The sequence below is a fragment of the Dasypus novemcinctus genome, chromosome 20 (assembly GCF_030445035.2).
Source record: "Dasypus novemcinctus isolate mDasNov1 chromosome 20, mDasNov1.1.hap2, whole genome shotgun sequence".
In the NCBI taxonomy this organism is placed as follows: Eukaryota; Metazoa; Chordata; class Mammalia; order Cingulata; family Dasypodidae; genus Dasypus; species Dasypus novemcinctus.
The window spans coordinates 5,400,326-5,416,640 of record NC_080692.1 but is presented as its reverse complement, the minus strand read 5'-3'; positions in this window follow the sequence as shown (position 1 = coordinate 5,416,640).

Here is a 16,315-nt window from a genome sequence, read left to right as displayed (position 1 = left end):
GGGGGGTGCTTTCTGGGATGGAGGAATCTGTGACAGGGAACTTTTGGGGGAAGGAAGAAGAAATACAGACTTCTCACTATTTCTCGGGCAATTGGGGAGGGGGAAGTCTGGTGAGCTGGAGTGGGAGAAAGAGTCAGATGCTTCTGCTCTGTCCTCACTACTCTGTGCTAAAATTCTCTAACAGGGCATGTTAACGGAAAAGGACACCAGGGTTCAAGGTCTCCAGGCAGGGGGCCCCTACAAGCATCAAGCATCGAGGAGAAGTTCCTGATTCTGTCACATCCAACTGGCGGGCGATCGCAGGCTTAGCTGTTGGAGGGGAACTAGGGAGAGAAGAGAACCCTGAGCCCAAGTTCCTGACGCCCCACGTCTGCTATGCCAGGGAATTTAGAAGTCTCCGCATGCCCTAGTGTGGGCACAGAGGATTTGTGACTGGCGGGGTCCTTGCTTCCAGTTAACAGGGACTTTAAGACAAGACGCAAATGGCAGGAACCACAACATTCAGTAGTGTGGGGGGGCACATAATGGCTCTAAAGGCCTCAGGAGACTGTCATATCTCAGCCGATGGCAGGCCCAGGGCAAATCCAGACCTGCCACTCTTCACCAGAGGACAAGGAGGGCTGCAGAAGGTTCAGGAGCCCCACGCTTTAGCCAAGAGCCCCACTCCTACAAGTCCAGACAGCTTCAGCACTGAGGAAGGGAAAAGGAACATGTAGGGCTGAACATTTATCCAAAGAAACTAACCAGACAGGGACTACTTAACCTAGGAGGAACCAAGGGAATTCTCACTTTGTTACCACAGCAGGGCTGGAGGCCAGAGGAGCAGGCTTGCACGAGCAATTGTCGTTACCTATCTAAGTAGGGCTATGTTAAATTTTCAAACCCACTGCATTTGCTACATGGCTGGGGTAATCCCTCAGGCAGGGGGTTGGAGAACCCTTCCTCAAAGACCTAAACCAGAGAAAAGACCCCCAGATGCTGTTATTTGGGCATTGACAACTGGTGGCTCACCAGTGTCCTGCAGTAGAATCACAAAGCGGCAAGCTCCAGTCCTCGTACAGTGCGCGTCGGATTCCTTTCTACTGCCTCTCTACCAAATATGAATGGGAAAGCAAATGCTTGAGGAGAGCTGCCAGCCGGAGAAAGAAACAGAAAAAAAGAAAGGCAGAGAAATCAGAGATGTTGGAGAAGCAGCCATCATGCAACCTGCTGCCCCTCCCCAGACCTGCCCAACCAGAGCCCTGGACTCAGAACGTTCCCTTATCTGGAGTCTGGGCATCAAGCCAATGGTTTGGTCATATTAGGGTACTCTTTCCCCATTTCTGCTAGATAGTGAAATTCTACGTATTGCTTAAGGATGTACACAATATGGCAACTGGCCAATCCCACTAATAGACCCGTTCCTGGTGGGAAGGAAGCAGGGTTTTTCCCACCAAAATGAGAAGGATGTGTGCCATCTATTTCCCAGAATAGACTAGCCATGCAAGGCAGATGCCCTCTACTGAAGCTGACCTTGCTTGGTCTCTTCTCTATCTGAGTAAAGTACTGTTCCAAACATTGCTTGTGTGTTTTGTGTCTTCCTTGGTGCCTGAGAAATACATCAGTACCGGAGAGTAGTCCAAAGTGTCTGGACTCATGCTCTCAGCAACTGGCATAACTTTGCCATTCTCCACGGAATGGGACTTCTCCCCTGGTGGAAACCCAGGATTTTGGCACAAGAGACAGTGCAAAAAGTGGGGGGAAGTATTTTTAAAAATCATTAACATCATCAGAGAGAAAGAAGAAGGTATTTAAGCATTGAAACAAGGACAGAGTATGTCCATAAAAGAAATAATCAGGGCTCAAGAAAGAACACTTAGAAATTAAAAACATGATCACAGACTTCTGGTCAATGAAGATGGTGGCATATGATGCTCCAGGGTGCAATTCCCCCAGAGAATCTTTGAACAACCAGTAAAAAACTGGCAGAGCCATCTTTCTCAAAACTCTTAAAGGGTTGTAGGAACTAGATGAATGCTGAATCAAGAGAACACAGCTTTAAAAATGGTAGAAGAAGCTGGTGGCCACCTGCTAACCCCAAGCCTTCCTGTGTGAAGCCAACTTGCACTTCCATTGTGGGTCCCTGGCCGTGTTCCAGAGGGAGCAGAGTAACTACGATGTGCATACAGGGATTCTATGTGTCCATACCAAACTATTGGGTGGCACCCTGAAAGACTGAATCAGGAAGAACTATCACTGGCTCGCCCTCACAGAACTTGCCCTGCAGCCAGATACAGGTTGCAGATAGCTAAAGCAATGAAGGAAACAATGAAATTAGAAGGGCAAGATGGCAGCAAAGTAAGGAGCTCCAACAGTTGGCTCCTCCTACAGGGCAGTTAGTAATCAGCCAGAACTATCTAAAGCACCTGTTTAGTAGGGCCAGGAGATCAGGAGAGCATCCTGAAACATCCTTGAAAGTATGGAAGGAGGAGACTGCCCATTTGCAGAGAAGATTCCACACCGTGGAAGCTGGTATCTATCTCCCACTGGTAGTGCAAGACACCTCAGGAGCTATTCCCTGGTTGGATTTGGCAGCTCCATATCCCAAAAAAAAGGGGAGAAAGACAGTTGGTCACTGACCTCAGCTACTGATTAATAGATTCAGCAGGTTAAAGTCCAATCCTAAGTAGAGCTAAAGTTTGAAACTCTCCAAGTTGGAAAGAGACCAGTAGCCTCCATTTTAACTCTGCCCCCAGCAGAGAGGAAGTGGAACTTATTGAAAATCACAGTGATGGTAGGGACTAGTTTCTTTCCACCCAGGTTGGATTGCAGCCCTAGCTTAGGCTCCAGCCCCACCTCCACCAGGGAGGAAGCTGAGGGGACATGCACCAGCCTCTCTGGGCAACTGTCACTTTCAGCAGGCACAGACTAGATTATTGGGAACCTGTGGCTTTATCTCCACCCCTGATAGGATAGGAGGGAGGTAGTGTTTCCTCTGCCTCTCTGGGGAACTGCAGGTACCTTCGACCTGCACAGACCGGATTGCTCGATGACAACTGTGTCCTGATAGGACAGGAAACGGGCTGTTTCCTCAACCTCTCCAGGCAATTGTAGGTGCACATGGCCCACACAGACTAGATTGCTGGGCATTCTGGTGGTTCCATCCACATCCTGAAAGAGCATAAGGGACAGTGCTCCCTCAGCCTCTCCAAGCAACTGCAGCTGCTTTCAGCCTGCAGAGACTAAACTGTTGGACACATTTCTGACTCCATCCCTGCCCCTGACAGGGCAAAAGGGGGGATAGTGTGCCTTTAGTCTATTTGGGCAACTACAGTTGCTTTTGGCCCCCATGGACAAGACTGTTGGGCACAGCTGGGGCTCTGTCTCTGCCCCTGATAGGGCAGTAGGAGGAAAGTGCCCCCTCGCCCCCTACAGGCAACTGCAGTCACTTTTGACCCGTGGAGACTAGACTGCTGGGCATATCTGAGGCTCCACCCCTGGCAGGGAAGGTGCTTCCTCAGTCTACCTGAGCAACTGTGGTCAGTTTTGACACCCAGGGTTTAGTTTGCTGCCCCCAGCTTCAGCCCCATACCTGTCCCAGGCAGGAGAGGAGGAGCCTGGAGCTTCATCAGTCTCTCTGGGCAACTACAGATGGTCTTGACCTGCATGGCTTAGATCACTGCACATCACTGTGGCTCTAGTCCTATCCCTGGAAGGCGAGCCATGTGGAAGAAGCCTCCTCAGTTCTTGGGGCAATGTGGGCAGCTTCAGTGTCCACAGCTTACAGTACCAACTACATCCTCTGCAAACAGAATGCGGGAAAGAGCAAGAAACAGATGAAAAAGAACTTTAAAAAAATTCAGATTGACTAAACATAAGCCACTCTAAAGTTCCAAATCAACTTGAACCAAGTATCAAAGAAATGCTGTAGTGCAAAGTCAATCAAATAGAAAGCCCTAGACTAAACAGAGAAAATGCACCCAAAATAAATGTCTAGTATGTCAGATGCTGAGAGACCAACCAGAAATTATAATCCATATCAAAAACAAAAAACAAAAAAATAAAACAAAACAGGAAGATATGGGCAAAGAAAGAAGCTAAGGCTCCAGGTGATATAAAGGAGTTGAGACAACTAATCATAAGTGTTCAAACCAATCTCCTTAATAAATTCAATGAGATGACAAAAGAGATTTAGGATATTAAGACACTGGGTGAGCACAAAGAACTTGAAAGCATGCATAGAAAACTAGCAGATCTTATGGGATTAAAAGGCACAATAAATGAAATTAGTAATACACTGGAGGCATATAAAAGCAGAGTTGAAAAGGCAGAAGAAAGGATCAGTGAGCTTGAAAATGGCCTCCAAAAATGAACATACAAAAGAACAGATAATGAAAATGATGGGAAAAATTGAACAGCATCTCAGGGAACTAAATGACAGCAAGATATGTGCAAACATACATGACATGGGTGTCCCAGAAGGAGAAGAGAAGGGAAGGGAAAGGAGGCAGAAGAAATATTTGAGAAAATAATGGTAGAAAATTTCCCAACCCTATTAAAGGACATAGATACCCATGTCCAAGAAGCACAACATACTCGCATCCAAATAAATCCAAATAAGCCTTCTCCAAGACACATGCTAATCAAAATGTCAAATGCCAAAGATGAAAAAGAGAATCCTGAGAACAACAAAAGAAGAAGCAAATCCCACATACAAAGAATGCTGAGCAAGATTAAATGCTGATTTCACATCAGAAACCATGGAAGCAAGAAGGCAGTGGTATGATATAGTTAAGATAATTAAAGAAAAAAACTGTGAACCAAGAACCTAATATCGGGCAAGATTATCTTTCAAAAATGAGGGTTAGTTTACCATATTAACAGATAAACAGAAATTACGAAAGTTTGTAACAAACAGACTGGCTTTGCAGGAAATTATAAAGACAGGGTTACAGCCTGAAAAGAAAAAACAGGAGAGAGGAACTTGGGAAAGAGTCTAGAAATGAAGATTATATCAGTAAAGGTAACTAAAAGTGTAAAAAGTGTAGTGAATAACAAGATATGACATATAAAACCCAGAGGTTAAAATGGGTGAAGAAAGAACTGCCTTTACAGTAATAATATTACTAAATATTAATGGATTAAGCTCCCCAATCAAAAGACACAGGTTGGTAAAATGGATAAGAAAATATGAGCCATCTATACAATGTCCACATGAGACTCACTTTAGATCCAAAGATACAAATAAACTCAAAGTGAGAGGCTGGAAAATATTCCACACATGCAGTAACCAAAATAAAGTTGGAGTAGCTATACTTGTATTGGATGAAATAGACTTTAAAAGCAAAACTGTTATAAGAGACAAGGAAGGACATTATATATATTAATAAAAGGAAAAATTCACCAGGAAATAATAACAATCATAAATGTATATGCACCTAACCAGGATGCCCCAAATTACATGAGTCAAACACTGGCAAAACTAAAGAGAGAGAAAGATGTCTCTACAATAATAGTTGGAGACTTCAGTACGCCACTCTCATCATTGGACTGAATGTCTGGACAGAGGATCAATTAAGAAAAAGATAGCTTAGATAATATGTTAAATGAACTAAACCTAATAGAAATATACAGAACATTGTACCCCAAAACAGCAGGGTATACATTCTTTTCAAGTGCTCATGGATCTTTTTCCTGGATAGACCATATGTTGGGTCACAAAGTAGATCTGAACAAAGTTAAAAAGATGAATATTATAAAAAGCACTTTCTGTAATCATAATGGAATAAAGCTGGAAATTAACAACAGGAAGAAAAGGGGGGAAATTCACAAATATATGGAGATTAAACAACACACTCTCAAATAAATAATAAGTCAAAGAAGAAATTGTAAGAGAAAGCAATAAATATCTAAAGATTAATGAAAATGAAAACACAACATATCAGAGCCTATGCTGTGAAGGCAGTGCTGAGAGGGAAATTTATAGCCCTCAATGCTTACATTAAAAAAGAAGAAGGTGTAGCTTAGTGGTTGAGAGTTGACTTCACACGTATGAGGTCCTGGGTTTGATCCCTGACACTGGTACCTCAAAAAAGAAAGAAAACTAAAATTGAAGATAATAACTGCCCACCTGGAGGAACTAGAAAAAGAACAGCAAACTAATTTCAAAGCAAACTGAAAGAAAGAAGTAGTAAAGACCAGAGCAGAAATAAACGAAATCAAGAACAACAACAACAAAAAATAGAATCAACAAAACCAAGAGAGTTCTTTGAGAAGATCAACAACATTTACAAACCTTTAGGTCGACTGACAAAGAAAAATAAAAAGAGAAGATATAAATAAATAAAATAAAAAATGAGAGGGGAGACATTTTACCACTGACCCCACAAAAATAAGAGAGATCATAAGAGGATACTATGAACAACTGTATGCCAAAAAACAAGACAATGTAGAAGAGATGGACAAATTTCTAGAACCACACAGACCACCTATACTGACCTAGAAGAAATAGAAGATCTCAACAAACTGTTCACAAGTGAGGAAACTGAAACAGTCATAAAAATCTCCCAAAGATGAAAAGCCCAGTACCAGATGACTTCACAGGTGAAACCTACCAGTCATTCAAAGACTATCTAATACCAATCTTGCTCAAGCTCTTCAAAAAAATTGAACAGGAAAGAATGCTACCAGACTCATTCTATGATGCTCAGTCATGCTAATACCAAAACCAGATGAAGACATTATGAAAAAAGAAAATTACAGATCAATATCTCTAATGCATATAGATGCGAAAATCCTCAGCAAAATGCTTGCAAACTGAAGCCAAAAGCACATTAAAAGAATTATATACCATGATCAAATGGGTTTCATCCCAGGTATGTAAGCATGGTTCAAGACAAGAAAATCAATTAGTGTAATAAACCACATTAATAAATTGAAGAAGAAAAATCACATGAAGAAAAGACATTTAACAAAATACAGAACCTTTCCTGATAAAAACACTCCAAAGAATAGGAATAGAAGGAAGCTTTCTCAATATGGTAAAGTATTGTATGAAAAACCTACAGCTACTCAACAGTGAAAGACAAGATTTCCCTTTGAGATCAGGAACAAGACAAGGATGCCCACTGTCACCATTGTAATTCAATATTGTGCTGGAAGTTCTAGCTAGAGCAATTAAACTAGATAAAGAAATAAAAGGGGAAGCAGATGTGGCTCCAGTGATAAAGCCTCTGCCTGCCATATGGGAGGACCCAGGTTCAATCCCTGGGACTCCTGGTGAAAAAGAAGAGAAAGTGTGCCCATATGGTGAGCCAGTGCCCATATGGTGAGCCAGTGCCCATGTGGTGAGCCAGTGCCCACGCGAGTGCCCATGTGGTGATCCAGTGCCCATATGGTGAGCCAGTGCCCATGTGGTGAGCCAGTGCCCACGCGAGTGCCCATGCGGTGAGCCAGTGCCCACGCGAGTGCCCATGTGGTGAGCCTGTGCAGTGATCCAGTGCCCATGTGGTGAGCCAGTGCCCACGCGAGTGCCCATGTGGTGGGCCAGTGCCCACACGAGTGCCCATGTGGTGAGCCTGTGCAGTGATCCAGTGCCCATGTGGTGAGCCAGTGCCCACGCGAGTGCCCATGTGGTGGGCCAGTGCCCACGCGAGTGCCCATGTGGTGGGCCAGTGCAGTGATCCAGTGCCCATGTGGTGAGCCAGTGCCCACGCGAGTGCCCATGTGGTGGGCCAGTGCCCACGCGAGTGCCCATGTGGTGGGCCAGTGCCCACGCGAGTGCCCATGTGGTGATCCAGTGCCCATATGGTGAGCCAGTGCCCATGTGGTGAGCCAGTGCCCACGCGAGTGCCCATGTGGTGAGCCAGTGCCCACGCGAGTGCCCATGTGGTGGGCCAGTGCCCACGCGAGTGCCCATGTGGTGATCCAGTGCCCATATGGTGAGCCAGTGCCCATGTGGTGAGCCAGTGCCCACGCGAGTGCCCATGCGGTGAGCCAGTGCCCACGCGAGTGCCCATGTGGTGAGCCTGTGCAGTGATCCAGTGCCCATGTGGTGAGCGAGTGGTGGTGGGCCAGTGCCCACGCGAGTGCCCATGTGGTGAGCCTGTGCAGTGATCCAGTGCCCATGTGGTGAGCCAGTGCCCACGCGAGTGCCCATGTGGTGGGCCAGTGCCCACGCGAGTGCCCATGTGGTGGGCCAGTGCCCACGCGAGTGCCCATGTGGTGGGCCAGTGCCCACGCAAGTGAGTCATGCAACAAGATGATGACGCAACAAAAGAGAGGCAAAGGGGAGAGTCAAAGTGAAGCACAGCAGAGACCAGGAACTGAGGTGGCACAATTGACAGGGAACCTCTCTCCATGTCAGAGGTCCCCAGGATCTAACCCCTCTGAATCCTAAAGGAGAAAAATGAGAAGACAAAAAAGAGAAATAGATACAGAAGACCACACAGTGAATGGACACAGATGGCAAAAACAGCAGGGTGGGGACAGGGGAGGGGAAAAAATAAATAAATAAATCTTTTTAAAAAAATAAAAAAGAAATAAAAGACACCAAAGTAGGAAAGGAAGAAGTAAAACTTTCACTTTTCACTGATAATATGAGCCTATATCTAGAAAATCCTGAAAAATCCACAACCAAGCTACTAGAATTAATAGATAAGTTCAGCAAAGTGGCGGATACAAGATTACTACACAGAAATCAATAGTGTTTCTATACACTACTGATAGGCAATCTGAGGAGAAAATCAGAAAAGAAATTCTATTTATAACGGTGACTTAAAAGTCAAATACTTAGGAATAAATTTAACCAAGGACATAAAAGAACTTTATTCAGAATACTACAAAACATTGCTAAAAGAAATGGAAGGATAAAATGGAAGGACTATCTGAGTTCATGGATTAGAAACCTAATATAATTAAGAAGTCAATTCTACCCAAACTTACTTACAGATTCAATGCAATCACAATAAAAATACCAAAAGCCATTTTTTGCAGAAATGGAAAAAGTCAACTATCAAATTACTTTGGAAGGGTAAGGGGCCCAAATAGTCAAAAATGTCTTTAAAAGGAAGAATGAAGTTGGAGGACTCTCACTTCCTAACTTTAAAGCTTATTACTTAGCTACAGTGGTAAAAACAGCATAGTGCTGGCATAAAGACAGGTGGATTGACCAATGGAACAGAATCCAGAACTCAGAAATAGACCCTTATTCTACAGTCAAGTGATTTTTGATAAGGTTGTTAAGCCCACCCAACTGGACCAGAACCATCTATTCAACAAATGGTGCTGGGAAAAATGGATATTCATATCCAAAAGAAAGAAAGAAAACCCCTATCTCACACCTTATACAAAAATTAACTCAAAATGGATCAAGGAATTAAATATAAAAATAACCACCATAAAACTCCTAGAAGAAAATATAGGAAAACATCTTCAAGATCATGTGGTAGGTTGTAGTTTCTTAAACCTTACACCCAAAGCACGAGCAACAAAAGAAAAAGTAGATAAATGAGACCTCTTCAAGATTAAATACTTTTGCACCTTAAAGGAGTTTGTCAAAAGGGTGAAAAAGCAGCTGACTCAATGGGAGAAAATACTTGGCAATCACATATCTGATAAGGGTTTAATATCCATGATACATAAAGAGATGCTGCAACTCAACAATAAAAAGACAAACTACCCAATTAAGAAATGGGCAAATTCCCTAGTAAGGGACCATGACATTATATTGGGCTTCAAACTTCGGGGAGTTCTGGATCACAGAGTGTTTCAACAATGGCAATGGAGGGATACTGGTATGGGATACCAATGACAGGTGATATATGACTGACAGGGAGCGGTACAGAACATATGTCCAGGTTGCATGGCAATGTTTGGATATACTCATAGTGGCAACAATTAAAAACCACAGTAGGGGGGGTACTGGGTTCCTGGCCAGTGGTGCTCTGTCGTGGTCCCTAGGGGAGCAGCGACAGTCTCCCAGGTACAGTGGTGGGGACCGGGAGGGAGTGAGGGTTCAACAGTGAGCCCCTGATACTAATGACTATGCTTGTGAGCTGATAAACCCAAAATAATAACAAGGCCTAGAGCAACTTTGTGCCTGGGAATTTCCTTCTGTCAGCCTTCATGTTACTCAAATGTGGCCAGTCTCGAAGCCAAACTCAGCATGTAAATGCAATGCCTTCCCCCCAGCGTGGGACATGACACCCGGGGATGAGCCTCCCTGGCAACGAGGGACCACTATCAACTACCAACTGATGATGCAACTGGAAAATGACCTTATACGGAAGGTTCAATGCGGATCAGCAGAATATCCATGTCTATATAAAATACCATGACTTTAAAATGCTGTTTGACCTAAAGTAAGGGGGAAATGGAAAGGAGAAATGAGTTTATATGGCTACGAGTTTCTAAAAAAGAGTCTGGAGGCTGGCAGAAGGTTTGCCCTCATGCACAACTGAGCAGAGTCAGAGAGACAGATAAAGCAGATACAACCCCCAGATATTGGTTCCTTTGAGGGCTAAAGAGACTCATGGGAGTTATGGTCATGGCCGATGGGGTTAACTACCAGGGCAGATGGCCCCTCTTTGGAAATGGTGTTTATGTGTGATGAATCTGGACTCAGATGGGATCTCCCTTCATAAGACTTTCATGCTAATGTGCTGGAGGTGCAGTTAATGTTGGGGTTTAAGATATATTTAGGGGATTTGAATCTCTGGACTGACAATGTGATAGCCAGATCCTGAGCCTCAACAGACTCCAGCACCTACAATCTGATTTATTGGACTTACCACACTCAGCTAAGATGGAGGTGAAGAAGGACAACCACCACACCATGGAGCCTAGAGTGATTACAACTGAAAATGGGAGGATTGCATCCAGCATCCAGGTGGAATCTGAGCCTCCTCTTGACATAAAGGAGCAATGGACACAACCAATCCAGTGTCCACATAGAAGAGGTGGCATTGGATTGGGAAAAGTGGACATAATGGACAAAGGGTATGGGGAAAGGCAGGAAGAGATGAGAGGTGGAGGCGTCTTCGGGACATGGAGCTGCCCTGGATGGTGCTTCAGAGGTAATCACCGGACATTGTAAATCCTCACAGGGCCTACATGATGGAATAGAGGAGAGTATGGGCCATGATGTGAACCAATGTATATGAGGTGCAGAGGTGCCCAAAGATGTACTTACCAAATCCAATGGATGTGTCATGATGATGGGAACGAGTGTTGTTGGGGGGGGGGAGAGGGGGGGTGGGGGGGTGGGGTTGAATGGGACCTCACATATATATTTTTAATGTAATATTATTACAAAGTCAATAAAAAATTAAAAAATTAAAAAAAAAAAAAAAAAAAAAAAAAAGAAATGGGCAAAAGACTTGAATAGACATTTGTCCAAAGAAGAAATACAAATGACAAAGACACATGTAAAAATGTTCAACATCACTAGCAGTTGGGGAAATGCAAATCAAACTACAATTAGATATCATTTCGCACCTATTAGGCTATCCACTATTGGAAAACTGTAAATCTTGGAGAGGATGTAGAGAGATAGGAATGCTTATTCACTCTTAGTGGGAATGGAGAATGGTACAGCCACTGTGAAGTACTGTTCGGCAGTTCCTAAGGAAGTTGAGCATGGATTTGCCATGGGACCCAAGAATACCACTACTGGGTCTCTACCAGAAGAACTGAGAGCAGTGACATGAACAGATATCTGCACACTGATGTTCATAGTGGCATTACTCATGATTGCCAAAATTTGGAAATAACCCAGGGGTCCATCAACCAAAGAATAGATAAAGAAATTGTGGTGTATACACACAATGGAATATTATGCAGCAGTAAGAAGAAATGCAGTTGTGAAGCATATGACAACAGGGATGAGCCTGGAGGACATATGTTGAGTGAAGCAAGTCAGACACAAAAAGGACAAATACTCTATTATTGTGCTATTATGAACTAAATATATATCATAAACTCATGGCATTAATTAGAATATAGGTCACCAGAAAATAGAATGAGGGTAGAAAACGGAAAGCTGAGGTTTAATCTGTGCAGAATTGGTTAAAAGGTTTTTTGTAAATCTTTAGAAATGAATGGAAATGGTGAGAGCACACCGTGGCATTTATGACTAGCAAAGCTATTATATGGGTATGAGAGTGGTGGAAAGGGAAAGTCTAAGGACATGTATATTACTAGAAGGAAAGCTAAAAAATGTAACATGGAACTGTATGTATAACATAGTGGAAACTTCATGGTAAATACAAATATGGGTGGTATTGCATATATTGCATATATGTATTACAAAACATAAATACAAATATACTAGAGAGAAGGAAACAATAGCAGCTATGTAGGGAAGGAAAAGCATATAGGGAGATTGGGAGGTGATAAGTTTTGTTTGTTTGCTTGCTTGCTTTTTGTTTATTATTATTAGCACTGGGATAATGAAACTGCTCTAAAAATGATAGAAGTGATGAATGCACAACTATGTGTCTATACCAAATACCATTGATGGTACCCCTTGGATGTATTTATGCTTTACTAATATGTATCAGTAAAACTTATTTGTTAAAAATAAAGCTAACCCATTTCATGGTGTCTTGCTTTCAGCAGCCTAGCACACTAAAACATAGACCTAACAGACATATATAGAACACTTCATTCAACAACAGAAAAATACACATTCTTCTCTTATGGAGACAGACCATTCTCCAGGATAGACCATATCGTATGTCACAAAAAGCATCTCAATATAAAACTATTGAAATCAAAATCAAACAATATATCCACTCTGATAACAATGGATTGAAGAAGGAAAAAAAGTCAATAAGAGAGGGACAACTGGAAAATTCACAAATATATGGACATTAACACGCTCAAACAACCAATGCGTTAAGAAGAAATCACAAGGGTAATTAGGAAAGATCTTGAGGTGAATAAAAATGAAAACACAACATAAATAAAACTTATGGGATGCAGAAAAGGCAATGCAAAGAGGGAAATGTATAACTTTGAAGCTCTATGTGATTCCATTAAAACAGAAGAAAGCTCTCAGAGACCTAACTTCACATCTGAAGGATTTAGAAAATGAAGAGCAAACTAAACCCAAAATAAGCAGAAGGAAGGAAATTTGAAAAAATAGAAATTAAATAAATGAGATAGAAAATAAAAAAAGAGACCACCAAGAAAATAAAAAGTTGATTTTTGAAAGACCAATAAAATCAACATAAGTTTCACTAAACTGACAAAGATAAAAAGAGAGAGGATGTCAAATAACTAAAATAAAAAATGCAAACAGCGATGTTACACTAACGCCACAAAAATTAAAAGAAATATAAGAGGATTCTATGAACAAATATGCACCAACAACTTAGATAACCTAGATGAAATGGACAAATTCCAAGACAAACACAAACTACCTACACTGACTCAAGAAGAAACAGAAGATCTCAACCAACCAATAATTAGTAATGAGATCGAATCAGCAATCAAAATTCGGTGGTGCTAATCTTTGAGAAGGAGTGGGGTGGGAGGGTTAGGGTGGACTCTCCACGGAAATGGGGGGAGGGGTGAAGGAAGAAGCAGGTGAACTCTAGAGATTTACACGTCTGTGGTTTAAACTACAATGGTGGGAATGATCTTTTGGCAAATGTAGCAGGGGAGGGTTGCTGATGTAGGGCATGGGCTGTAGGGGGACATGTGGGATGGCGGGCACCAGGGGCAGGCCTCTTTGGAAGATGCAAGTGCTCATCTTGTCATAGTGTGTTATCTCAGTGGGTGGAGACCCACACAACAAACAAGAAAATATTAAACTCCCATCCTGGGGAGTCCTGTTAGGTTCCCATTTAGAGGGAAAAGAATCCCTCGAGAACATAGGCAGTGCCTAATTAAAGAAAACAGACCAATATGTCAAGCCCTCAATATGACTGCTAGTAACTATGAACCTTATTCTTCGAAAACTGAAACTTAGTTGTTACCATAGGTTCCAAGGAGAGGGGGAGGGAAGAATAGAATAGGTGGTACATAGGGCATTTTTAGGGCATTGGAATTGTTCTGCATGATCTTGTAATAATGGATACAATTTCAAATTTTGACAAAACCTATAAAATGTATGGTCCAAAATGTAAACCATAATGTAAACCATTGATCATGACTAGCAGTGATGCTTCAATATTTGTCCATCAACTGGAACAAATGTACCATCAACTTGTAAAATGTTATTAATAGGGGATAGTGGAAAAGGAGGAAAGTGTTGGATATATGGAATACCCTATATTTTCTATGTGACTTTTCTGTAACCTAAAGCTTCTTTGAAGATAAAAAAATATATATATATAAGGTACTGGGGGAACATATGGAAGAAATTTTCACTCTACATACAAGATAAAGGATCTTGCAGTGATGAAAGATACAATGTATAAACAATTTATTTTAATTTTTAAAATTTTTAATTTTATATTTTATTTGTTGATTTTTAAATTATTGTTTTATGTTCTGATTAATTTTATTTGATTATTTTTTGGCTTCATTCTTGGGGAGGTTATGACTCACAGAAGGGTCACAATTGTGGCCAGGGAGGATTGCTGGTTTGGGGTGTCAGTGGTGGGGAGATGTGTAGGGAGGGGTGCACCTGGGGGATGCCTCTATGGCATACAAATATGTCCATGTGGTCATGGGGCATTATCTCAGTGGGTGAAGAACCACACAATAACTGAAAAAATACCGAATTCCCATTCTGGGAAGTCCTGCTACATTCTCTAAAAGAATGGCAAAAATCCCCTGAGTACATGGGCAGTGCCTAGTGAAGGAAAATATACCATTATGCCAGGCCCTTGATATTGATGATTGTACTTATCAACCTTTTCTTGTGAAATTAAAACGTAGCCTAGTATTATAGATGATCTAAGAGTTAGTTCCTTCCTGGGGAGCCACATCTGTGGCTCAAGCAGTTGAGCTCCTGCTTCCCACAAGGAAGGTTCCAGGTTTGGTCCCTGGTGTCTCCTAAAAACAAAAACAAAAAACAAGCAAGCAAATTAAAACACCAACTCAGGGGAGCCAATGTGGCTCAGTGGTTGAGCACTGGCTTCCCACATATGAGGTTCTGGGTTCAGTCTCCAGCCCCAGTACCTCAGAAAAAAAAAAAAGAGTTGCCTCCTGAAAGCCTCCTTGTTGTTCAAATGTGGCCTGTCTCTAAGCCAAACTCAGCATATAAACTCACTACCTCCCCCACCCCCCTGGCATGGGACACAACTCCCAGGGATGAGCCTCCCTAGCACTGAGAGATTATTATCAAGTACCAACTAACAATGCATCTGGAAAAAGACCTTGACCAAAAGGGGGAAAAATATTAAATACAAATTAGTTTTATGGCTAAGAGATTTCAAAGTCAGGAGGTCATTCCATGCATAAGTGCATAAGACATACACTTATGCATGTCTCAGCAAGATCTCATTGACTGCTCCAGTAAACAGAACCTCAAACAGAAGGGCTCCTGAGGGCTCTAGGGACACCTAGACACTATAGGAGAGCAGACAAGCTCAGGAATTTAGCACCCTGTCAGTGGGCCTTACTTTGGAATTTATGCCCTCCCCCACCTCAGTGTAACAGAGTAAGACTCATTTATAGTTTCCCTACACATGACATTTTGTCATAACCTATAAAATTGTGCAAGGAGGAATGCAAACCATAAAGTAAACTATCATCCATGTTTAGTAGCAATGCCTCAATATGTGTTCATCAATTTTAACAAATGTACAACACTAATAAAAGATGTTACTAATGTGGGAAACTGGGGGAGGGGGAGGAAGGAGGGCATATGGAAAGCCTCTATATTTTTTTGGTAACACTTATGTAATCTAAAGCTTCTTTAAAAATAAAAAAAAAACATATAAAACAAATGCCATGCTTATAAATTTGGATTAAGAGAACATAGTCGAAAGGATACTGAAAATGCATCTTTAAACCTAAGTGCAAATTTTGCATATATACCTTGAAATATTTATTGGAGTATTAAATGTGCTCTGTAAGCTAAGCAATGTGTTAGATAAGTAATAAACATTTAGCAGCAAAAAAAAAAAAAAAAAAAAGCCTCACAACAAAGAAAAGCTCAAGACCAGATGGCTTCACTGATGAATTTTATATCAAATATTCCAAGAATATTAACACCAATCGAGCACAAAAAAATCTTGAGGAAAGATAACTTTCTTACTCATTATAACAAGCCAATATCACCATAATACCAAAATCCAAATAAAGATACCATACAAAAGACTTACAGACCAATATCCAGTATGAATATAGAAGTAAAAATCTTTAATAAAATACTTGCAAA